The 22,565-nt window shown below is 41.8% G+C and overlaps 1 long non-coding RNA gene across 1 annotated transcript in view; it reads left to right on the forward strand.

The window, feature by feature from the left end:
* The first annotated feature begins 2,760 nt into the window (after window positions 1-2,760).
* The window catches only part of LOC141986007 (uncharacterized), a 30,696-nt gene continuing 10,891 nt past the window's right edge, over window positions 2,761-22,565 (forward strand). Inside the window, exon 1 of the long non-coding RNA XR_012639099.1 lies at window positions 2,761-3,162. This is a non-coding gene — a long non-coding RNA (uncharacterized LOC141986007). The remainder of the gene's footprint in view (window positions 3,163-22,565) is intronic.

Genomic DNA, 22,565 nt, shown 5'->3' on the forward strand with positions numbered 1-22,565 from the left:
TGGAGTGCTGAAGAGAGGCTAGCTGCTTCGCTTCTTGGACATCAAGTCACTTGTTTAACTGCCTACATATGGAATAAGGGCTGGATTTTGAAAGGCAGAAAGGGAAGTAATTCCCCTATTTCCTATTGAAAGAGAATGGGAGCTAAGCACCTAAATGCCTTTTGTGTCTTTGAAAATCCTTCCCCTTACAACTCTAAGTTCAGGCATCCATTTCTGAAAATCTGATAAAACCATTATATTACAGCACACCACAATGTATTCTGTAATAATAATAATCATAATAATTAATCATATTTAATTTGTACTGTGATAGTGCATAGGAGCCCCAGACATGAACGAGGACCCTATTGTAATAGCTACTGTACAGACACAACGAAAAGATGGTCCATGACCAATGAGTTTACAATCAAAGTGTCAGGCAACAGGTAGACACAGACAGATGGTAGCCCCCAGAAACAATGAGACAGTATTGGTCACCATGATCTATGCAGGAGTCTCAGCACACTCCTAGTGTTATCTAGCTTTTTGTATGCCGTGTTATTGAAGCCATGTTGGTCTCAGGATATTAGAGATACAAGATGGGTCAGGTAACATCTTTTATTGGACCACCTATTGTTGGTGAAAGAGACAAGCTTCTGAGCTACATAGAAGAAGAGCTCTGTGTACTTTGAAAGCTTGTTTTTTCGTCAACAGAAGTTGGGCCAATAAAAGATATTACCTCACCCACCTTGTCTCTCTAGTTTTTTTGCAGGCACTCCAGCAGAAGAGTTTTGTATATTCTATATGAATATATTCAAGAAGCACCAATGCTCTGAGTGGATGTATAGCTATATGGGTTCCAGGAGACTAGATGGGTGTCCCATTCTTTTCAAAATAACATCTAAGAGGGACATGAGATATCTCTTCAAAATCTTTTATCCCAGGTTTCAAAGTAACTGCACCTTTGGCCCTTCCCTGGTCTACCTAAGGGATGCCCCTTAGATCTTGGGCCTCCAGCTATCACCTCTCTTTTGACAGGGACCCTCCATGTCTTTCTCCCTCCAGATTGGGGATTTAGGTTTGCAGTCACCCTGCAAATCGTTGTGATCATCCCAGCAAGTCTCGTCTTAGGTCAGCCCCCGCAGTTTCACTGTCTCCCAGGGGCTGTGACAGGATTACCTGAAACCAGTAAACGTTCACAAAGCAAAGGACGTTTATTTTTAGGGCAAAAGAATCATGGAGGAAACGTATCCTAAAATGAATAAAAGGTCTACACTCTTGCTAAGGGTTCTCATCTTCCACAGGGAGCACCCCTGGCAAGTTCCAGTCCTTCAGAGTATTTGCCCACTTGCTTAAAAGTTCATGTCAGTCTGATGGATCAAAATGAAGAACTCTCAGCCAGCTCAGGCTGGCCCTTCATACCACAATCTCTCTCTTTGTCTCCTGGACCCGGGTCTGAACCAGGATATGCAATGTGCCCAGGGGGTATTACTTCTCCTGAGTGGGCTAGCAGTCCCAGGCTCTGCACTGATTTCTTTGGTTCCTGGAGGGAGCTCAGTAACCCTCCCCCGTGAGGCCAGCATACAATCCCTGATTCAAAGAGATACAGATAACATTTAGAAAGTTGATACAATAGTCCCAAAGATATTGTTGTGTCCATACTATATGTCGCTGCTCCAAGGATGAATATTGCCTGAATATTGCCCACCTTCTCAGACTGCCATAACTTAGGGAGAAAATGTCACATTTGGGGGAATAAAGGAAACATTTCTCTGATCAGTTGATTTAAAAACAGGTGGTGGCTGTTGGACAATGCTCAGGGGCCTGGCAGGTTAGATAACTTTAATGCCTGATTCTGCACCACTGAAATCAATGGGAGCTTAGCCATTAACTTCAATAGATACACATTCAGGCAGTTAGCCTCAGTACAGGTCTTGCCTTTAGCCTAGCAAAGCTTGCACTGTGGTGTACCCCACGAGAAATATGAGATACTGATGGCTGTGGACAGAAATAGGTGTTACACATTGGGCTAACCCTGCAAGCTCTCCAAATACAGAGTTCCCACTAAGCTCATTGTGAACATATCAGTAGCCATTACAAGATCTATTTTATCAGAGGTGATGTGTGACCTTCCACGGCAATCATGCAAAGGGTTGTATCATAAATTAGAAAACAGATTAAGCTTGATTCTCATTTACATTCTGGACTCTTTATGCCCCTGTGGTAGCATAAAGTGGCCTTTAAGTGAGCATAATTTAGCCACAAATTTGAGTCCCCTTTGCACTGCCAGAAAGGGTCAGTGTAAATGAGAATCAGGCCCCTTATGGTGAGTAGTTAGGTGGAAAAAGAGTAAGTGTCCTACAAATCCATCTAACAAAAGGGAATATATCATAAACTTTATAGCCAAACAACTAAAACACTGAAAGGGCTAATATTTCTAATGGAAAACTTCCCTTTTTCCAGAACTGCAGACAGAGCTGAGTCCACTATCCCTGCCCTCCATTCGGAGGTTAAAATTGCTTTGACCCTCAACATACCATGCCTTTCTCTTATAGGTTTAAATAAAACCCCAGAAGAAATTCTGAAGCGGAAAGCACAAGAGAGAGGCATTAAAACAAAGCAATATCATTTCCCATCCTTCTCTTCAGATAAGAGCGGTTCAGCTGTGGTCCTTAATTGTATAAAAGGTGAAGCAATTATTGTGTGATTTTGTCACCTACAGACAGCTCCCCATGGATTTGAAAGGTTAAGATGAGCATTGTATGAAATAAGTATTAGATATGCTGAAGGTGGCACTGAAAGAGATGTGAGTTGGCAGAGAAGAAGGGGGGGAGTGATGGAACCAATTTGCGGCTGCAGTACCGAGCTGGACTTTGGAACATAGTGCCAAGGCTTGGAATAACATGCAGCTGCTGTAGAAAAGGTCTCTGTGCTTCATGAAATACAGTAATAAATCAGTTATGCCTTTTTTGTGTCCGTTCCTCAATTGTTTGTTTAAAGCAGAACCTCAGGGTTGAGAATCCCGGAGCTACAAACTGACCGGACAACCACACACCGCATTTGGAACTGGAAGTGTGCACTCAGGCAGCAGCAGAGGCACCCCAAAAGGAAATATTGTACAGTACTGTGTTAAACGTAAACGACTAAAAAAAAATGGGAAAGTTAAAAAAAATAGTTGACAAGGTAAGGAAACTCTTTCTGTGCTTGTTTCATTTAAATTAAGATAGTTAAAGGCAGCATTTTTCTTCTACATAGTAAACTTTCAAAGATGTATAAAGTCAATGCTTAGTTGTAAACTTTTGAAAGAAAAACCATAACATTTTGTTCAGAGTTATGAACATTTCAGAATTACAAACAGCCTCCATTCCTGAGGTGTTCGTAACTCTGAGGTTCTACTGTATTTTGATTTCTATTTAGGCACTAGACACCAGGATTCATATGTACAAAATTTAAACACAGGGCCCAAAATTAAATCCGAGGGCTGGTTTTGTCCCATCCCACAGGCCATGTAGAGTTTAAGAGGGATGTAAATAGCACCAAGGATTTCTGTGGGCCATCTGCATGGGGTGAATTTTACCCAATGGGGTTGATGAATGATAGGATTCTGCTCTTAATACTAACTGTTATTAGGATTTATGGGTAAACCTGAGACTTCATGTTACTGCAGAATTGATTTTTTTGTTCTTGTTCTTGTGCTACTGGATGATAGGTTAGTGTCATCCACACTTAACAGTATTAGGTAAAGTCTTTCACAGTAGAAATCTGAATCTTTCCAAGCTGTTTGGTTAGACTATACAGTATTGATTCCTTAATATTATTAATGCTGCACAGGCTGCAAGGTCCTTGCTGTGGTGACACAGCATTGTATAGAGCTGAAGAGATTATTTTATTTGTTGAGTGGTGGAATAGCAATATTGAGGGTATTGCATGTGTTGGGTGACTCTGTTAATTGAACTATTCTGATAATACAGTGTTAATCTTTTGTTAAAGAACTTACTTAAGTAGATGGCTTGTTCTCCATTACCACAAGGCCAGCATCTGCATAATATTTTTATAGCAGTTCATGAGTCACTATGTGTCACTTACACCTGAGTCAGGGTGTGTGGGGGGCAGTATATATAAACATAAAAGGGAGTGCTAGATGGTGATTTTTCTGTAAGAGAGAAATGCATCTGCTTTTATCAATAGGAGGATATATTTCAGCTCGCTTTACATTCATCTCCATTCAGTAAGTATTAGCAGCATCACTTTGCATCGGCAGTCTGGTCTAATGGTGTGGTCAAAGGGTTGGGATTACTAACTTCTAATCCCAGTCTTTCATGTTTTTCTAATTATTTATATTGCAGTAGTGACCATTGTACCAGGCACCATACAAACAAATTGCAGTAGACTGCCACTGCCCCAAAGAGCTTACAAACTCAACAGACAAGACAAAGAGTGGGAGAAACTAAATAGTTCCACCCCCATTTTACAAATGGGGCAGTGGCGCACTGATATATGATGTGACTTGCCTAAGGTCACACAGAATACCAGTGGCAAAGCCAGGAACTTATCTCCCCATCTTAGCACCTTAACATCACGACCATCTCTCCTCGCATTGTTGTCCAACCTGTCGTCCCCCCCCCTTTATATGGAATGCTCTTCCCAAACTCATCCACGAGGACCCTGCCCTCTCCATGCTGAAATCCATCCAGCAGCCTCACTTCTGCTGAACTCCCCATGGAGAATTCTTCCGATTTAGACTGGCAACTCCCCCTTAAACGGTCTGTGATCTGTTTGCATTTGTGGTAACCCAGGTTACGCTGTGAGGAATATTAGAGAAAAACCAAGACAACAGGGATCATTTAAAATGTTTAGAACTTTATAGGGGAAAATCCAAAAGTGTCACAGGAGCATAAATAATACAGAATATTACCAAGTTCTTACTACTTATAATAATAAACTATACGTTACCAACTCATTAACTATTGTGAGCTTGTATACTCTACCCTTCCTTACTTTGTGCAGTTAACACCAAATGCATCATTATTAACAAGAAAAAAAGAAATTACTCAACACTATTCTGTCACTTTAGGGAAGAATCATCTTTTCCTCTCCTAGGTTGTATGTCCAGCTCCACTCTCGCTGTCCTATCCTTTACTTCACTTTGGTGATTGTGGTGCTCCTTAGATTCGATGTTCATGTAGCTACACCTCTTTCCACCCAGTTTATCCCCAAGTGTTTTTTTTTTCACCCAGTGGCCCTCACTTGTCCATTAGACACCTGTGAATTGCATTCCTTCAATAGATGTTCTAACATTCCTTCTCTCTGTTCACATACTTTAGGTCCTGTGCACATGGGGTTCTCATTTACTGTTTTCAGGATCTATTTTCTTCTAATACTGCTTTTCCAACAATTCCCCTTTTCACTAATTATAATTTTTCCCCTTGATACTCTCTATCTGGTACATCAGTAGATTTTATTTTCCTCTTCTTCCCTTCTCTAATAGTATCTTCTTTATGCCAGTTCTATTTTTTTGCTGCTTCTCCTGGGTGACTGACTACCTACTTCCTTAAAAGTCCATCGACAAGAATGGACTTTGGAACAGACCCTTAGTGACATGTGATTTAGTTGATGTCTGTACAGCACTTTGAATGTGGAATGTGCAATTCTATAAATGTTAACTTTCATTATAATTTTAAGCCAGCAACACGATGACATGGGCATTGTTCTCTGTCACGCAGAAGCTTCATTCTTTTCCTCATCTACATTTTGTGGTTAAGAAATAAATAGCTTTGCTTGTAAGAGTGACATGAACAGACCTTTTAAAGAGCTTGAGAAATATTTAATCAGTGGAGTGAACACTCAAAAGTCTAAACACCTCCATCATGGGGAAGTGGATTAATGTCTGAAATCACAACTGTTAAAAACTCATTGAAATTTCATTGTTCCAAATGTGAGTTATTATGAAATTCTCTACCCTGTAGTTATAGAGGGAGCTTTTTTTTGTTTAGAATTAGGGGTGAAATCTCAGCTCCCATCCTCAAGTCAATAGCAAAGTTCCCATTGATTTCACTGGAGCCAGGATTTCATCCTAAAATACATGTACACTGCATACCACAGCATGTAGGGTATGTGAAGCCACACACAGGCTACAGCAGCTCCCAGGGGTGGGGACAATCGTCAGAAGCAGGGAGCTGTTGAAGCTGCTCTCTGCTCTCTCCCCACCGCTCAGCCTGAAGCATGGAAAGACTCCAGGAGCGGGGAAGCAGTGGGACACTATACTGTATAGACAGCAGTGGTGCTGCTTGGGGGAGGCGGTGTAGAGAGCCATGTAGAGTACATGCCCTAAGGTTCAGGGGTGTCTTTACTCACGTAAGCAGAGCCTCACCATTTACAGCGCTATTTATACCCGGGCATGTACTCTCCATGCTGCTGTAAGGAGTGTGCAGTATAGACGAACCCCTAGATCTCTGGACTTCTCAAATTTACAGTCATATGCCAAAATTGATAGTGAGTTACATGCCTTTACAGGGAACTAGAAGGGTACGAGGCACTTAGTCCCCCATTCCAGCTAACTGTATTGTGTTTTGCAGTGTGAATATCACTATCATGGCACTGCTAGTTACTCCCCCAGACCTGTGGAGGTGAGTGGGCACCCCTTCTTTTGTGTGTGACAGCCCTCCTCCAATGTGTTGGCCGGCACAGAGGGGGATGTAATCTATGCCAGGTATAGGGCAACTGCAGTTTACTTCCTGCACCCATCTCCCAGAGCAAGGTAGTAACCAGATTATGAGTCTCAGTCACAATTTAGTCCAGTCCTAGAGAAGTGCAGTTACATGCTTCTCTTTACTAAGGGGTGTGTGGCAAAGTTACAATGGTGACCCTAAATGGCCTCTTTCCATAGGGTGTTTTTTGGGGTTTTTTTTTGATATATAATTTTATATACAGTGCTGTAAAAAGAATTTCACAAAGTAAATGACCTAGAAAGAGGTACTGTGACCTCCAGCCGTGATTTAAATAGAAGCAGCTGAATGAAAAGGTAACTAGACAATGGAGATTGTGAGCAAAATAATTAAACATCAGACGCGTGATGGAAGTCAAGTTGGTGAAACAACATGGACGTATACACTGCAGAGTGGTTTTTGTACATCTCACTTCCAAGTTCACCATCTTCAAAGAAAATTAAGGTTTATCTGACCCCATGTAAAATGATTAGGTGCAAAAGTGGACATGGAATTAAGAATCTCTGTGGGGGTGTGTTTCATCTTCATTTGGTTTAGAAAACAGCTAAGGAAACAGAAGGGGGAGAGGCTTCTTATCAGTCAGTAATATCCTTTCTTTCATCTTCTTTCATGTTGAAGTCTTGGTCATAACTACAAGAATCAGTTTGTAAACAAGGTTTTCTTCCCCATTCTCACCACTTCTTTTCTCTTCATTCTTCAGATGATTGTAAGGTTCTTGAAATATGATTAAAATTTCCTATAAGGCCAGTTGTTAAAAATGATGACCGTGTTCTGCCTATCGAGTCTACTTAGTGCAATTTCAACTGATGCTCATCTTGGTCATCTGACTAAATGCCAAATCCTTCTCTTGGAGGTGTGTATATTCTCATTGTGTGTGTTGTGGTAGTGTCCAGAGGCCTCCAGTCAGGATTAGGGCCCTCGTTGTGCTATGTGGTTTACAAACACACAGGAAGATATGGGGATAGATCTTCAGCTGGTTTAAATTGTTATCACTCCACTGACTGCAATGGAATGATGGCACTTTACACTACCTGATGATCTGCCCTATGGTCCTTGCCCTGAGGAGTTTACAATATGTGAGCATATATCTCTCACTGAAGTCAATGGAAACCACACCAGCATCTGAGGGCAGTATCTGCCCATTATTTAAGTTTCTACAATTCTGCCTCTAGGTCATGGAAAGTATGTGTACACATGAGAAATCCCTCTTTTTTCTTTGTCTTCATCTTCTTCTTCTTTCTTGAAAAGCAACAGGCTGAGATTATAATTAAATCTTGAGATTTGAAAGCTATTCTAATACTTCTGGGGTAGCTAAGTGGTTCCCCATTGTGCCAGTACTGTAAGTGTGAATGGGGAAGTTGTCCACGATATGTCACATGGTTTGTACCTCACCACAGTCGCAATTTGGGGATTCTTCAGTGTTCCATTCGTGGAGGAGATATCCATACCTTCCATGTGTTGTCCGAAGATGGTTGAGTGCAGTCCACTGCCTATAGGGAAGGCAGAATCCCACAACCTCTTTTGTTGGATCTTCAATCAGGTCTTTGTTTGGGACATCACAAGTGTCCCATAATTCCACCACTGAGCGTTGGCATTGTTTCTGTTGGCAGCACTTTGGCCTCACACTTATTCAAGTGGAAGGCAGAGATGAGTATTTTTGAAGTGTTGGGTTTCAGTCACCAAGCTTTGAAGTGCCCGAATGTCATTGTTCATGACCTTTCCTGTGGCCTTCAAAGTGGATACTTGCATTGCTAGCACAATGTCATCTGCATCGATGAATTTACAAGATGATATGACCAGAAAGTCACTGGTATAGAGATCGAACAGTGCAGGTGCTCAAATGGATCCCTGTGGCAGGCCGTTGTTCAGTCTCCATGATTTGCTGTCAGATTTATCAAGGCATATGGTGAATCCTCTGTTACTCAGCATCTTAGTGATGAGTCTGATGATTGATTGGCATGGGAAACCTAATAATAACTTCAGCGGGAGACTTTTGTCCAGTAGAATATTGTATGCAGAAGAAAGGTCAAGGTATGCTGTTGCTGTTTTCAATTTTCACTGGTAGCTGGATTCTATGTAGCTTGTTAAGGCCAACACCTGGTCACAGCAGTTGCAACCAGTTCTACATACGGCCTGCTCTTTGGGGACCAGTTGCCCATATATAAAATCATAGAAATGTAGGGCTGGAAGGAACCTCAAGAGGTCACCTAGTCCAGTCTCCTGCACTTAAGCAGGACCAAGGAAACTTAGACCATCCCTGACAGGTGGCCAGGGTTGTTAAGCTATCTTTTCCCACCCCTGAAAAGGCACCAAGCATATGGGAGGATTAACATAACTATGTTGCTGTCATATATTTAAAATGTTTTAGTATATATTTTACCAGTTTGTTCTCTGTGATGTTGTCTATATTGAAGTCACTTCAGTGTGTAGTACCTTACGCATGGAACACCCTCCCTGAACTGATCAGCAAAGCCACCAATGCCTCCTCCAGACCCACCGTATCTGTGGCAGCTTTCAGAAATGAGCCACTCAGCAAAGGCTACTTCAGGAGGGAAGTTCTTTACTCCCTATTTTATATGGGGGGAACTGAGGCATAGAGAGATTAAGTGACTTGTCCAGGGTAATACAGGATGTTTGGGGAAGAACAGGAATTGAACCCTATTTGCTCACAGCAGGGCACTAACCACTGAACCATCCTTCCTGTGTAGGCACTACAAGACCATGACCAGGTAAATCTTATCAGCTGATGCATGCAGCATAGTAAATGGTAAACAGATACAATAGCAATCAACGCAATATGACAACAAAGACCCTATCCCAGGGTTGCGAGTTCAATCCTTGAGGGGGCCATTTAGGGATCGGGGCAAAAATTGGGGATTGGCCCTGCTTTGAGCAGGGGGTTGGACTAGATGACCTCCTGAGGTCCCTTCCAACCCTGATATTCTATGAATCTATGAATCCTATAACCCTTATTCATGCAAATATTCAATGTGAAGGCTCCTATCGACCACAATAAGCTTTAGATCTGGTCATACTCAGAGATGTGTGAATACTTTTTTTTTTTGATGCGGGGGCGGGGGAGGTCTTGCTGATGAAACAACTGCAACAAAATATTTTGTGTCTACCCAAAATGATTTTTTTAGCAAACTGAAAAGTAAGAATAATAATTAATAAATATGGGTCAAACAAAATGTTCTATTTGACCCTACATAAAACACCTGTGTCATTTGAAACTTTTTTTTACCCTTTTAAAAAAATGAAGGAAAATTCAAAAGACTTTGGTTTTAAATTACAAAAATGAGCGTTTTGTTTTGAAAATGTCAGAATAATTTTTTTTGTTGTTGCGGGGGGGGTTCAACTGAAACAATTTGCTGAATTTGACATGAAATTGCAAATGTTTCAGTTAACCTGAATCTATTTTTATATTTATTTTGGTGGGGAAAAAGAAATTTTTGTCCAAAAGAATTCACCCAGCGCTCACTTACGTGAATAGTTCCATTAAATTCAATGGAATATCTCAACATGAGTAATATTGAGTTATATGGGAAAAGGTTGCAAAATCAGATTTTTTTTTTTAATCTTGGGTTGCTACTGTGGCTACTTGTATTGTTTGCAAGTTATTACTTTATTTTCCAAATAAATTAGCTATAGATGCATTTTTGTCTTTAACACAAGAAAGAAAACAATCAATGTTGTACAATTTGTCATAAGAGTGAACATGTTTTGTTTTGTTTTTTCGATAGTAATAACAGGAATAGGCAGAAATATCATTGATACAGGTCATTCCATGCAAGCTCTAAATGTCATTCTTAACACCAGAAGCAGGGCAGAAACTTTTATTGATTGAAGGAATGTTTAATAAAGTTATGGTCAGTCTTTTTTTTTCTTTTTCAGGCTCTTAATTTATGATTTATAGACACGTTTCAAGATCATTTTTGTCTGTTTATTGTTGTGACTGGATGAACTAGGCCGTGAGACCCCCTGCTGGAGGCCTCGGGGCCTTGCCACACCCCACCCCAGGAAAGGGCAGGGGAGAGGGTCCTCCGAGCTGCCTAGAATGGCTGTGTGGGACACAGCCAGTGAAAAAAGGGGCTGCAGGGCCCAGCAGGATAATATAAAGCAATTGGCCCTGGGAGCAGCAGCTAGTGAAGCTGGCCCTGGGGCTGCCTGAGCAGCAGTGGTCCCAGAGCATCTGTCCCGGGGCTGCCCCAGAGGGGCTGTCCCCAGGGGCCTTGGAGCAGAGGGTGGTCAGGGGCAGTCAGTCCCTAGACCAGAGTTCCACCAGAGCAGTGGTGCCGCTGGGCCCACCAGAGCATCTAAGATTTAGTCAGGGGTATTTATAGTAAAAGTCATGGACAGGTCACCAGCTGTGAATTTTTGTTTATTCCCAGGACCTGTCCATGATTTTTACTAAAAATACTCATGATTAAATCTTAGTCTTAGACATAACTACAATATCCAATTTCTAATTCGATTATATCAGTAAACTGGTCAAAGATTTGGACAAAGATTTGCAATGCAGTATGGTAGCCAAAAACCTAGTGCATGTTTGGGCTGCAAATCCAGATGTATCCTGTGAGCTGTTGAGCTTTCTCCAAGGTACCGGGTACCTCATCTCCCAGTGAAATCAACAGGAGCTGTAGATGTTCTGCATCTCTGAAAAATGGACCATTTATTTAAATGCCTTAATATGGATTTAGGTGCCTAATGTTAGGCACTCAAATTTGAAAATGTGGGTCATAATCTATACCAATGTGTGTTTTCCAAAAGGTTGTACCTGGTCCCAGTGAGGTCAGTTGGAGATTTGCAACAGATTGGAGGGGGAACTAGCTTTGGAAATAAGAGAAGATAGTAATGATGAAAGTAGAATATGCCATCTCCTTAGTTTGATCCTGACAGAAGCTGAGTCTACCCAAGAGGGAGGTGTAGGTGCTCAGCTTGACTCAGCACCTAAGATGACTCTGCTGATCATAAAATACAGTAAGGCTGGTCAAACTTCTCTTGTGAAATACTTTTTTTAATTAAAAAAAGGTATTTTTGAACAAAAAGAAAAGTTTTTTTTTAATTTACTTTTTGATGCAAAAAATCAAATGGAACGTTTTTTTTCTTTCCCCCCTTTTCCAGAGGGGGGAAAAGGGGTGAATGGAGAAAAAAAGGGTGGAAAACCCCCAAAATGAAAATTGAAATCCTTTTTGTTTTTAGTTTTCACAAAACAAAATGAAATTAAAATTTTAGTTATTTAGTTTCAAACTGAAATTTTTCATTTCATCTATTTTCTTTGAAACATTCCATGGAATTTTTGTTTCGTTTGAAACTTTTTATTGAATGTAAGTTATATTTTTTCTACCAGTACTAATGTACAGTGGCTTTATTCCAGGTTATATATTGCTGAAGGGTTGAGATTTTGACATGAAAGGCACAAAATGAGATGCCTATTATGCCTGGGAATTGCATTGAATTGTATGTCAGTGTCAGAAACAAAAATAATTATGTTCAGCAAGAAACCGAAACATAAATGAGGATCCAAGGGATACTTTGATTCGACTTTATTTAATGATAATTATACAAAGAAAGAAGTAAGCAGGAGGTTATACATTGGGTGAAATATTACTAATTGACAGACTGAAGAAATTTCCTGCCAATGAAACAAAACTGACATTTAAAACTGCAAGGAGCAGAGATTCTTCTTTGCACTGATTGCATTATGGGAAGTTTAACACATTGTCACTAGAACAATTATTCTACCAAGCTCTACATGTTCAATAGTTAACCATGAAGAGGAGACAGGATGGAATGGAGTCATTGAAGTCGTTGCTATGGTTTACCATTCCAGTAAAGAGAATAGAAGAAGAGAGCTATGAATCAGTGTTACTTTCAGGACAGCAGACACAGTTTTATTGCTATAATTAATAATACTAATACATGATAATAGTTAAAATAACACCTTCCTCATGCGGGTGTTGTGGGAACACTTCCATTATTATTTGGGAAGAGCTCAGGTACAATAGTAATGGAAGCTAGAAAAACAACTAGATTCATAGACTTGAACATCAGAAGGCTATGACCATCTAGGCTGACCTTCTGCATAACACAGGGCAAGAGAATTTCACCCTGTGATTCCTGCAGTGCAGGGAATGGTTCTCTCCACTGCTGTGTAAGTGAACAAGGTCAAACCTAATAACTTCTGAGGGATAGGCCCAAACCAAATCCCGGAATCCAAACGGCTGGGCTGCTTGTGTAAGGAGACCACAACCTATTACGCTGACCAATATTGTCTTATTGTTTCCTTGTATTCCCTCATCAGTCTGTATCCATCTGTCTCTGGACTTATCCTTAAATTGCAAGCTCTTTGGGCAGACACTGTCTTCTAGTTCTGTGTTTGTACAGACCCTAGCACACTAGTGTTCTTTTCATGACTTCTAGGCACCATGGTAATGCTATTAATAAACTGGTCCAAACTCCAGAAGCATAAGTTCTGTAGTCAGACATTGTGCATCTTGGTCCCATTTCTGAGAATGTGACAAATCCTGACACTCTTATTGAATATTTGGGTGTTTTTGACTTATTAAATACAGAGTAAAAACTAAGGACCCCTGTGTTTGATCTAGTACTAGCAAAACTTTATATTTGCAGGGTGAAATCCTGGCCTCAAATGGGAATTTTATCATTAACTTCAATGGAGCTAGATTTCAGAGTAACAGCCGTGTTAGTCTGTATTTGCAAAAAGAAAAGGAGTACTTGTGGCACCTTAGAGACTAACCAATTTATTTGAGCATAAACTTTCGTGAGCTACAGCTCACTTCATCGGATGCATACTGTGGAAAGTTTAGAAGATCTTATTATATACACACAAAGCATGAAAAAATACCTCCTCCCACCCCACTCTCCTGCTGGTAATAGCTTATCTAAAGTGATCACTCTCCTTACAATGTGTATGATAATCAAATTGGGCCATTTCCAGCACAAATCCAGGTTTTCTCGCCCCCCCCCCACACACACACACAAACTCACTCTCCTGCTGGTAATAGCTTATCCAAAGTGACCACTCTCCTTACATTGTGTATGATAATCAAGGTGGGCCATTTCCAGCACAAATCCAGGGTTTAACAAGAACGTCTGGGGGGGGGGTAGGAAAAAACAAGGGGAAAAGGCTACCTTGCATAATGACTAAGACACTCCCAGTCTCTATTCAAGCCTAAGTTAATTGTATCCAATTTGCAAATGAATTCCAGTTCAGCAGTTTATCGCTGGAGTCTGGATTTGAAGTTTTTTTGTTGTAAAATAGCGACTTTCATGTCTGTAATCGCGTGACCAGAGAGATTGAAGTGTTCTCTGACTGGTTTATGAATGTTATAATTCTTGACATCTGATTTGTGTCCATTTACTCTTTTACGTAGAGACTGTCCAGTTTGACCAATGTACATGGCAGAGGGGCATTGCTGGCACATGATGGCATATATCACATTGGTGGATGTGCAGGTTAACGAGCCTCTGATAGTGTGGCTGATGTTATTAGGCCCTGTGATGGTGTCCCCTGAATAGATATGTGGGCACAGTTGGCAACGGGCTTTGTTGCAAGGATAGGTTTCTGGGTTAGTGGTTCTGTTGTGTGGTATGTGGTTGTTGGTGAGTATTTGCTTCAGGTTGGGGGGCTGTCTGTAGGCAAGGACTGGCCTGTCTCCCAAGATTTGTGAGAGTGTTGGGTCATCCTTCAGGATAGGTTGTAGATCCTTAATAATGCGTTGGAGGGGTTTTAGTTGGGGGCTGAAGGTGACGGCTAGTGGCGTTCTGTTATTTTCTTTGTTAGGCCTGTCCTGTAGTAGGTGACTTCTGGGAACTCTTCTGGCTCTATCAATCTGTTTCTTCACTTCCGCAGGTGGGCATTGTAGTTGTAAGAATGCTTGATAGAGATCTTGTTGGTGTCTGTCTCTGTCTGAGGGGTTGGAGCAAATGCGGTTGTATCGCAGAGCTTGGCTGTAGACGATGGATCGTGTGGTGTGGTCAGGGTGAAAGCTGGAGGCATGTAGGTAGGAATAGCGGTCAGTAGGTTTCCGGTATAGGGTGGTGTTTATGTGACCATCGTTTATAAGCACTGTAGTGTCCAGGAAGTGGATCTCTTGTGTGGACTGGACCAGGCTGAGGTTGATGGTGGGATGGAAATTGTTGAAATCATGGTGGAATTCCTCAAGGGCTTCTTTTCCATGGGTCCAGATGATGAAGATGTCATCAATATAGCGCAAGTAGAGTAGGGGCGTTAGGGGACGAGAGCTGAGGAAGCGTTGTTCTAAGTCAGCCATAAAAATGTTGGCATACTGTGGGGCCATGCGGGTACCCATAGCAGTGCCGCTGATCTGAAGGTATACATTGTCCCCAAATGTAAAATAGTTATGGGTAAGGACAAAGTCACAAAGTTCAGCCACCAGGTTAGCCGTGACATTATCGGGGATAGTGTTCTTGATGGCTTGTAGTCCATCTTTGTGTGGAATGTTGGTGTAGAGGGCTTCTACATCCATAGTGGCCAGGAAGTTGTTATCAAAAAGCTTGAGTTCTGCTTTGCTATACCTTAACCAATCATGTTCCTGAAATTTAACTAACCAATCCTAACATATTGTAACATGATTATGTAACCAATTATATCCCACCATCTTAATTAGTTTACACCCAGCAAAATATTAATTATACAGCAGACAGGAACAATCACAGAACCAGACAGAGATTATACAGAGAAACAATAGCAAAGTGGGAACTATAATGACAAAACAATACAGAAGTGAGGATTTCACATCTCAGCTAGTGATAAGTGAGTTCTTGCCAGACAGGATGCTATCAAACTAAGTTTCCTTTTACATCTTCTAGGCACTTCCCTTTCTCTGGAGGCAGTAGGCATTATCAGGACAGGGATTGTATTCCTAACAGCCCAATAGCACCTTATTTCAATGTGACTAGTTTGGAATGTGAGGATGTGACCGGTCGCTTCCCAGCTTATGGCTGCCTCTGTTGCTTAGCCAAAGGCCTAGCCTAAGGACAGGGCCTCAGACTGTCACAGTAAGAGAAGGCCCTTACACCAGCAGACAGTGATTTTGATTCTTTCTTTTATACCTCTAGAACTAGCCAAGTGATAAGAATACACCTAAATTCTTAGAGTATAGGCCTTTACAGACAGGCCTGAATATCTATATCCTAACACCTGGATGTGACCCCCACATCAGTCTCCTGTTGCTCTCCCTGGAATCACAGCAGTGAATTACCCCACCTGAATTACAGGAGGGAGGGTGTCCCAAGGCACAGAGGTGACAACTTCAGACATGTGGGCAGAGTCTCCATTTTTGGGGGGAGGGGCGTTGTGGGGAGCAGCAATGCACATCTTGCCCATCCTCCCACTCCCTGGCCTATCTGCTTCCAAGATGTGCATCCCCAGAAACATAAACAGTGGGGTGATAGAGGGGGGAAAGGGAACTGTCACATAGCTAGATTACTCCCCATTCAGTGCTCTGCTTCTGGATGGTCATTTCCTCATGGGGATCCTGGGAGAATAATCCCACTCTGAATTCTGGATTTCAGGACTTGACTATAACTTTCTTCCTCATCACTGTGGTTTGTGGTCTTTGCTTTTCCTCCATTCTCTCTCCCAGTTACGATATTGGTTGCTAGATGAGCAGACTCCTTTCTTGGGAACTTGTTTGTTTGAGCACTTGACCTACTTTGTGCCATAAAATTAATTTGTCTGAACTTTCAGAAGGGAAGACATAAAAGAGGTGTCCTACCATTCAGCCACTTAAACTCCCCTGGGAACAATGGAAAAATGGCATTTGCTAAGTAATGTGAAAAACTTCAGAGTGCACTTCAGAAGTGTTTTAGAGGAACATATAAATCAAAACATTTTTAAAAGAACAGAGATTGGCTAAGGAAGAGAAGCTGAAAAGATACGAAGTCACTTCACCAAACACATTGTGGCCCAGTATTAAAGGCTAGATTTTCAGCTGGTCTAAAATGGCATAGCGCCACTGAAATCAGTAAAGTCAATTAACACCAGCTAATTTACACCGGCTGAGGGTCTGATTCTAAAGTTTTACACTCAGATGGCCATTTCTGATTATTTGAATGTGCTTCAAAGTGTTTGTGTTGGTCTAGTCTAAAACCTGAACTGTGAGTGATGCAGTCCTTATGTTCTGCTTTATGCTTGGAGATGTATTGAAAGACAGTGCTCTGCATTTCAATTTTACGGTAGGGTTGCTCTTTTGATGGATATTCAGTATGGTAAATTTATATAGCTACTGCAAACTGTCACAACCCAATAATCTTTGGGCTCTACTACACAGAGAAGTTAGTGTGGAGTACTGTAGGATGTGATTTTAAAGTGGACTAGGTACTCCTCATTAATTTCAGGTGTGGACACTCTACTCCAGCGAGAGACCCTTATTGATAGGTGAGAGGCTGAGGTGCAGAGACCTTTCAGTAGCCAGCAAAGTGTCCAATTCAACATGGAAAAAGCCAGGGCAATAGTGTCAGGGATGTCTCCTGATCCTACTTTGGGTCTCAGGCCTTAAAAGGTGCAGCTGTACATCCAGCTGCTAACCCACAGGCATGGGGGTGAAGGGGTGGGATGGATTGTGAGCAGTGTGGTGTGGTTTATGGGTGCTGGAAGTGGAATATTGTGGCAATCCTTATTTTGCTCTGTGTCTGTGCCTAGATACTTGTGTAAAACCCTATGAATGATTGAAAACCTATGGATTTTCTGTATGGAATACATTGATGGCTCTTTATAAATGAATGTAACAGGTTTTTCAATTATGAAACACTTTATTATATAGCAAACAGGAATAAACCTGCAATTAAAACCATAGGGAAACAAAAATTCAAAGTGACACAGTGCAGTGGAGGGCAGAACACAAAAAAGGGTGGGGGATTCAAGTCACCGCCTCTTCTCTGCCTCTTCTTGGGCCTACTGCGATCGACTCGTGTGGCTTGAATATCTTAGGGGTGCTGGATGGCTCCAAAGAGCTGGGGTCCCAGGTGCAGCCTTTCTCACTGCCCCAAGCTTGGGTCTGTGAAAGGAATGACCTCTGAGAGCAGCTGCTGGTATTCCCAGGACCCTCTTTTGTCCAGGGCCTGCAGAACGTGGCTGAGTCCTGGTTTAGGGCACGGCATTGCCCACTGCTCTAATAGCAGCATTTTGGCGCTGTGTTGCCTCTGCTCTGGGTTGGTCCTGCTTTGAGCCGGGGGTTGGACGAGATGACCTCCTGAGGTCTCTTCCAACCCTGATCTTCTAGGATTCTAGGCATCTCCCTGTCTTTCTCAACTGTCTTGACACAGCAACACTATTCCTAACCGCTCTGACACTGTCCTTCGCCATTCCAGTGATCTATCTAGAGCGCTCCATCTAGAGTAGTTTGTTTGTTTTTTCTTCCTTTCCATCCTTAAGTGCAGCCTCCACCTTTCTATTCTCATTTTTCTTTGGGACCCTGCAATGAGGTCCTTGAACGCTTCCTCCCAAGTTTTCCATTTATACCCCCGCAAGTTAGCCAGCTGCTCAGGCATTAATAAAGGCCTTGTCCTTGAGGGTCAGGCTTCTGCAGACATCTAGAGTAGTTTGTTTGTTTTTTCTTCCTTTCCATCCTTAAGTGCAGCCTCCACCTTTCTATTCTCATTTTTCTTTGGGACCCTGTGGCTGTGGGAGTAGGGAGAAAACACAAGCAGCTATTGCTCATATTCCAGAGAGGCCAGGGTAGTATTTTATATGCATTTCTGACTCTCCTGCTATGAGATTCTTCCCAGTCTTGGGCTGGGGATGGGACTTCAGAGATGACAAGTGGTGTATGCATGAGGAGGGCTGTATTGTGATTTATGTCTGCACAGTATATGCTTTTGGGATTTGCCATCGTGCCTTGGAGAACAGGGCCATGGTGGGAATTACATTCCTGGTTTGAGTAGCTGTTTCCCTTATGCTGTGTTGGAGAGTTTAGCAAGAGGCATGTGGAGCTGAGCTGATTGGTAATCCCCTCTACATCCCTCCCTTTTAGGCTGTTCTGACTGTCAATTATCGTATGCTGAGGAGGGTGACTAGGAGGCAGAGAACGACCTTATTTGAAAAGGGAAAGGTAGACCAATGAGATGCTGTGAAGTTCTTCCCCAAGATGGTCCCCCCAGAAATACTTCAGGGGTGGAAGGTACGTTGCAAGGTATAGCAGGAGGATTGAACATGCAGCTATCCCCCATAGTGTCCAGACCAAAACTGAGAAATTGCTCAGTCTCAAATTCTGTTTTATCTTCCCCTGCAGACATGGTGAAAGTACAGAGAAAAATAGAAAGGGTTCTGCCCTGAGTGTCTGAAGCAGTTACTGTTCATAGTCTTTCTGTGTGTAAGCCTGTGAAAAGCCAATAAGGGCTTTGCTATCCCTCAGGTTAACTCTTTTTCTGCGAGAATGCATGTTACAGGACAATTATACCTCATTAGGGAGCTGTAGTCTTTGTACCTTTATGGGCATTCAATGCCCATGTTTACTCTATGTAGACTGAGACTACTAGCCAAATGTCTTTTCCTGTAATCACTGTCTCAATACACAGGTGAATTGTACACAGATGAATGTTTTCATTATTCAACTCTGCTACGGGATGGGTGGGGAGGAGTGGAGGCTGTGGCTGCATCATGCTGCCAGCTGCCATTTTTGAGCTGGCAAATGGGGTTCATGAGACTAAGGGAGATTTCGCTGGGCAGGACAGATGAGGGGAGAGAAAAGGAAAAAAGGTAGATGGGCATTTGCCCTCTGCAGTGGTGTGGGCTTCTGTGACATTATTGACATTATCTGGGACCGTATATATCATTGTTGCAACCAAGGTCCTGTAGTGGCACCAAATATTGTATAAAGGGGGTCAAATGAAGTGTCTAAGACAAGATTATGGTTTGCTGGTTATGATTATGCTATCTGTTTGCATGTATCATTTTTGTATTTAAAGATATAAGTATTGGCACTATAGTGTCTGTATTTCAAACTTATGCTATGTTTCTGGGTGACACCCCAGACAAGTTGGTGCCAGCTCTGCCTAGCCTGCTTGATGGCCCATTAAGGATCATCAGCTATACAACTGACCCACTGAGAGAAGGAGGACACACCTTGTGACTGAGCAAGGTATGCAGGGCCATGCCTATGGACAGATCTCTGAGTTTTTCCATGCCATGTGATGGACAGCTTGTCTTTGGAACAAAGAAAGAAAGACCACATGGCAAGAGAATATGAAAAGCTGATGCAGCTCCTCCATCTTGTCTTCAATCCTGCTTCATACCTCTGGAGGGACTTTACTACACTGAAGCTTTGAACCAAGGACTGAAAGACCCATCCCAGCTGTGGATGTACTCCAGAGACTTGATTTGAACCTGCAATTTATTCTATCACTGCTGCAAGCCTGAACCAAGAAGTTTGCCATTACTGTATGTCACTGATTCCATTTAACCAATTCTAGCTCTCGTCTATATCTTTTTCCTTTTATGAATAAACCTTTAGATTTTAGATGCTAAAGGATTGGCAACAGCATGATTTGTGAGTAAGATCTGATTTGTATATTGACCTGGGTCTGGGGCTTGGTCCTTTGGGATCGAGAGAACCCTTTTTCTTTTACTGGGGTATTGGTTTTCATAACCATGTGTCCCCATAACGAGTGGCACTGGTGGTGATACTGGGAAACTGGAGTGTCTAAGGGAATTGCTTGTGTGACTTGTGGTTAGCCATTGGGGTAAAACCAAAGTCTTCTCTGTTTGGCCGGTTTGGTTTGCCTTGGTGTGCATAGAAACCTCAGCCTTGGGCTGTAACTGCCCTGCTTTAAGTAATTTGTCCTGAATTGGCACTCTCAGTTGGGTCCCGCCAGAACCAGCATTGTTACAGCTTCAAAATAGCATTTAATTTCAGAAAGGGGGATTTCACAAAAATGAGGAAGTTAGTGAAACAGAAATTAAAAGGTACAATGCCAAAAGTGAAATCTTTGCAAGTTGCATGGAAACTTTTTAAAGACACCATAATAGAGGCTCAACATAAATGTATACCCTAAATTAAAAAAAAAACATATTAAGAGAACAAAAAAAGTTCCACCGTGTTTAAAGAACAAAGTAAAAGAAGCTGTGAGAGACAAAAAGGCACCCTTTAAAAAGTGGACATTAAATCTTAGTGAGGAAAATAGAAAGGAGCATAAACTCTGGCAAATGAAGTGCAAAAATATAATTAGGAAGGCCAAAAAAGAATTTGAAGAGCAGCTAGCCAAAGACTCAAAAAATAATAGCAAATATTTTTAAAGTACTTCAGAAGCAGGAAGCCTTCTAAAAAACCAGTGGGGCCACTGGATGATTGAGATGCCAAAGGAGCACTCAAGGATGATAAGGCCATTGTGGAGAAACTAAATGAATACTTTGCATCTGTCTTCACGGCTGAGGATGTGAGAGAGATTCCCAAACCTGAGCCATTCTTTTTAGGTGACAAATCTGAGGAACTCCCAGATTGAGGTGTCATTAGAGGATGATTTGGAACAAATTGATAAACTAAAGAGTAATGAGTCACCAGGACCAGATGGTATTCACCCAAGAATTCTGAAGGAACTCAAATGTGAATTGCAGAACTACTAACTGTAGTCTGTAACCTATCATTTAAATCAGCTTCTGTACCAAATGACTGGAGGATAGCTAATGTGATGCCAATTTTTTAAAAAGGGCTCCAGAGGTGATCCCGGCAATTACAAGCCTTTAAGCCTGATTTCAGTACTGGACAAACTGGTTGAAACTATAATAAAGAACAAAATTGTCAGACAAATAGATGAACATAACTTGTTGGGGAAGAGTCAACATGGTTTTTGTAAAGGGAAATCAGGCCTCACCAATCTACTAGAATTCTTTGAGGCAGTCAACAAGCATGTGGACCAGGTGATCCAGTGGATACAGTGTACTTAGATTTTCAGAAAGCCTTTGACAAGCCTTTGACTTGCTGGAGGATTCTCTGCACCTTGAAGTCTTTAAACCATGATTTGAGGACTTCAATAGCTCAGACATAGGTGAGAGGTTTATTGCAGGAGTGGGTGGTTGAGATTCTGTGGCCTGCATTGTGCAGGAGGTCAGACTAGATGATCATAATGGTCCCTTCTGACGTTAATATCTATGAGTCTATGAGTCAAGGTCCCTCACCAAAGGCTTTTAATCAAAGTAAGCTGTCATGGGATAAGAGGGACGGTCCTCTCATGGACTGGTAACTGGTTAAAAGATAGGAAACAAAGGGTACAAATAAATGGTCAGTTTTCAGAATGGAGATGGTTAAATAGTGGTGTCCCCCAGGGGTCTGTAATGGGACTAGTCTTATTCAACATATTCATAAACGATCTGGGAAAAGGGGTAAACAGTGAGGTGGCAAAATTTTCAGATGATACAAGACTATTCAAAAAAAAAAAAAGAAAAGGAGTACTTGTGGCACCTTAGAGACTAACAAATTTATCTGAGCATAAGCTTTCGTGATCTATAGCTCACTTCATCAGATGCATGCAGTAGAAAATACAGTGGGGAGATTTTATATACACAGAGAACATGAAACAATGGGTGTTACCATACACACTGTAAAGAGAGTGATCAGGTAAAGTGAGCTGTTACCAGCAGGAGAGGTGGTGGGTGGGTAGAAATCCTTTTGTAGTGATAATCAAGGTGGGCCATTTCCAGCAGTTGACAAGAACTATTCAAGATAATTAACTCCTAAGCATACTGCAAAGAGCTACAAAAGGATCTCACAAAACGGGGTGACTGGGTAACAAAATGGCAGATGAAATTCAATGTTGATAAATGCAAAGTAATGCACATTGGAAAACATAATCCCAACTATACATATAAAATGATGGGGT

This window comes from Natator depressus, chromosome 4, assembly GCF_965152275.1.
Source record: "Natator depressus isolate rNatDep1 chromosome 4, rNatDep2.hap1, whole genome shotgun sequence".
NCBI classification, from domain to species: Eukaryota; Metazoa; Chordata; order Testudines; family Cheloniidae; genus Natator; species Natator depressus.